We start from the raw sequence: 3,801 nt of genomic DNA, 5'->3' as shown, positions 1-3,801 counted from the left end.
GTACTGAGACTCATACATACAGGGGCTCCATACAGTGTCAGGGACATTTAAACAGTCCAAACCAGTGTCTCTGCAGCAGACCCTGCTCAGGGTTATGTTTTAGTTTGTGGTGCTGATGTATTGGATTGCATTATACTGTGTTAATAGAATATTACTACAGGCTGTTAGCACTTTGCCGATGAAGACCCCGACTTGTCAAACTACTGTTTCTGAGAATGAACCTTGACACTCACCATCAGGTACAATTAACTGTAAATAATAATAATTTTTATTATTTATATTTACATCTAAGAAATAGTAAGAAGAATATAAAAAAATAAAATCAGCAGGATGAAGAGATAAAACAAGAAAGTACTACATTTGATTCCATTCTTGAGTAAACAATAAAACACTGGTCAGTAACAGTATAACTGGTATAATGTCATATCTTTGGCCTGATGAAGCACCACTTGGTTTGAAACATCCAGTATGCACAGTCCTCTATCAGCTTCTGTGTTGGTTGTTTGTTTTGCCGGGACATTTGCTTCATCTCTGCTCAGTAACATGGCAAAAAAAGAATGACAAATGAAGCATTTTGAAAATCTATTGCTTGGTTATCAACTTCATGTTAAAGCACTGCTGATTGATGTTACAAATACAGCAGTTTGAACCTTGGCAAATCTAAACAAGCTTAACCTTACACCTACCATCAACATTTGGCATTCACTTTCTCTAAACCTGCTGGTACGTTGTCACAAACTGGCTCAGGTAATGTGACAAAGATGGAGCCCACGCATGGCACTCCGTTAAAACAAGTATAATTTATTAAACTAAGTGCAAAGAAGATGCCACAGCATGGATGTAACCTGCAAGAAGGGAGAGACCGTACTGAATACATGTGCCAGATTTTATAGCCCATGGGCCCAGGTGAGCGCAATCGGCTGATGACCCTCCCAATTCAGCCAATTGCCTGCTGAGGTTGGCAGTACAACCTCCAAACAGTGGGAGGGTCACATATTGATCAATCAAAACATGGTGACAGTGGTCAGCACAGCCAGGCGCTGGCCACCTCTGTACAGTTTCAGTGAAATCATAAAAGGGTCTCTCTCTGTGTTAACCCGTCATAACATTTGTGTTTCTCATCAGATTGTGGATGAGCTGCGAGAGCAGATCCTCAAACTTCGCTTCCCTCACCGTGTTCAGAACAAAGAGGCCACCCCCAAGACCAAGAGGAAGATTGTAGGCAATCCATCACCCTCCAAATCTCCCTCCATCCCTGCTCCCAAACCTTCACTGTCAGACAGACCCTGTGTGGTTGTGCTCAATAAGCCTCTGGAGAAGCTGCTCATAAGGTCAGTACAGACATAGCAGGCCATCATGACTGCACAACATGGAACCGAATAAAAAGCCAGGCTTTCATAAAGTCACAATAAGCCTGACGTAGTTTGGCAATGTATCAATTGTCTTTTAATTTCCCCGCACTGATCTAATTGGTTACACTTGGCTGTGCCTTCAAGTGTGTCTGACTGTGATGTGTAAAGATATCAAAGCTCCCGCAGTGTGTCCTCTGTGAGGAAGGAGGCTGAGCTGGACACATTTTAATGAAATTAATCGCAGATGCTTTGCAGGTATGAGAAGCTGCCGCTGGACTTCAGAACCCCCTTCATTTTCAACATGGAGAATTTTCCTCAGCCCTCCAACAGTGCCATCCCCCTCAACATGGCAGCCAACCGCACAGCCTCCTCCACCCTGGCCTCCCTGTCCCGTTACTTCCTCCACCAGCGCTGGGTGTGGGCCGTGCAGAGCAGCCAAGGGCCGACTGTGGCCATGCAGGCCGTCACTCACATCCTGTCCATGCTCTCCGAGTGAGTTCACCCACTGGCACCTTCTTTGAAATGTTTTTTGGGGGTATTTTAAGTTTTCAGATCAATGTCAGAAACAATGCATTTTCTTAATCTTTCTAAAGAATTATTAAATGAATTATTTTACAAAAACACAAAAGATAGATGTACGGTGGTTTCTCTCTCTTTTTTCATTTAGGATGCTTATAATAACTTACAAATGCCGTAAATTCTTAAATAGTCTGTGGGAACCTCCGCCATGTTTACCATTTGTGCTGAATTGACTGTGAGTGGTTAAAATAAGATAACATCAACTTTAATCCCCATAAGGGAAATTTGTCTTGGGCATCAGTGCTGCATAAGGCTGCAGTAACAACAGTAACACACATGGACTTCACACTCACATACATCATACAGTTCTCACCATACATTTACATTATATTGCACAAGTATTTGAGACACTACACCTGACAGTAATTGATTGTAGTACTCTGTCAGTGTTATTTACAGAGCAGGGGCGTCCCTCTCTAACTTCAAGAAGCTCTTGAAAACTCTTCTGAGAACACTTCCTCTTATAACACCTCTAACTCCTAACATCTAACACGCACTTCCTGTGCTCTTCTCCTATCACCTACAATTATCTTGTATTGATTGCACTTTTTATTAACTCTAATGTCTTCCCTAGGTATTTACCCCATTGATGTGATATGTGCCATTAGCACTTACTAGTATTTATTGCTGCTTTTATTAATATCTAATGTCAGTTGTAGATCTCGTGCTGTGTTTTATACTCTGTTAATGATTGTATGTTGTTCCTCAAATGTAACTCGCTTTGGATAAAAGCGTCTGCCAAATGAGTAAATGTACCTGGGCTTCTTTATTCCTCCCAGCTACTACTATTTTTAAGACTGGGTCATTATTTGAATGTCCACTTTTAATTGAGAATGTGCAGAATTTACTGTTTTACATATTATCGGCACAGGCTGATTCCATACATTCAGTGACACATTGCAACAGACTTGGATTGCAGATGTGATCTGAGGTTTCTTATTTCATTAGTGTATAATTACAGCATTTCCAATCTAATCATTTTACTTTTAAATAATTGCGTCTGGATTGGTTTGATGTGTGTTTGTTGCCTCTCTTGATGTCTGTAGGATCCGTATATCAGAAGGCTTTCACTTTGCTGCTAGTGGAGAGGGCATCGTTAACATGGTGATTGAGCTGCCAATGAAGGTAAAGATCAGCCACCAAATGATTTAGGTTTCCATTTTGTTGGTTTGTGTGTGTGTGTGGGGGGGGGGATCACTGCTGTTCCTAATTTTTTCCACCTGTAATTTCCACTGATTTGGCTTTGTATCCTCAGGGCATGTCAGGGGACACGGACACAGAGAGTCCCTCTTGTATTGTTCAGTACATCCTGTTTCCACCTCACTCTACGTCTACCAAGGATAGGTGAGACTGGCAGTAATCACACCTTATTTAACTGACTTTAGTCCGACGGATGGGATTAACAGAATGCAGCCCCTCATTCATTTGAATGGTGTGCTGATGCTGGCTGAATTTTAACTTAACTCAACTTTTGTTGCAAAACAAGGTGACATCATCTAGCAAAACATTGCAATGGCCGATCACATTCCTGGTTGTAGCGAAGGAATTCAAATTTGGGTCTATGGCAGGGGTCGGCAAGTGTGGCATCGGGCCAAATTTCTTTCAAGCCATTACATGGCGGACAGAACATAGTCAAATTATTTCCAACCCTTGGATACTCAAATGCACGTTTAGCTCAGCAGGTGGAGTGGAGGACTCCCATTGGGGGAGTTGTATAAATCTATGGACTCCCTGAGGAAATTCAGGGAAATTAATCCAATCATACGTTTACTGACTGCTTTTTCAGAGATATGTAAAGCACGCCAGAGACTCTTTTGAATGTCCTTCAGAACTTTTGAAGTAAAAGCTCTCAGTAAAGTCAACATAAAGC

Source organism: Micropterus salmoides, unplaced genomic scaffold, assembly GCF_014851395.1.
Source record: "Micropterus salmoides isolate LMB-PRFRI ecotype aquatic unplaced genomic scaffold, ASM1485139v1 Ms_hic_scaffold_666, whole genome shotgun sequence".
NCBI classification, from domain to species: Eukaryota; Metazoa; Chordata; class Actinopteri; order Centrarchiformes; family Centrarchidae; genus Micropterus; species Micropterus salmoides.
The sequence above is the reverse complement of the archived record's forward strand: the minus strand, read 5'-3'. Positions refer to the sequence as shown.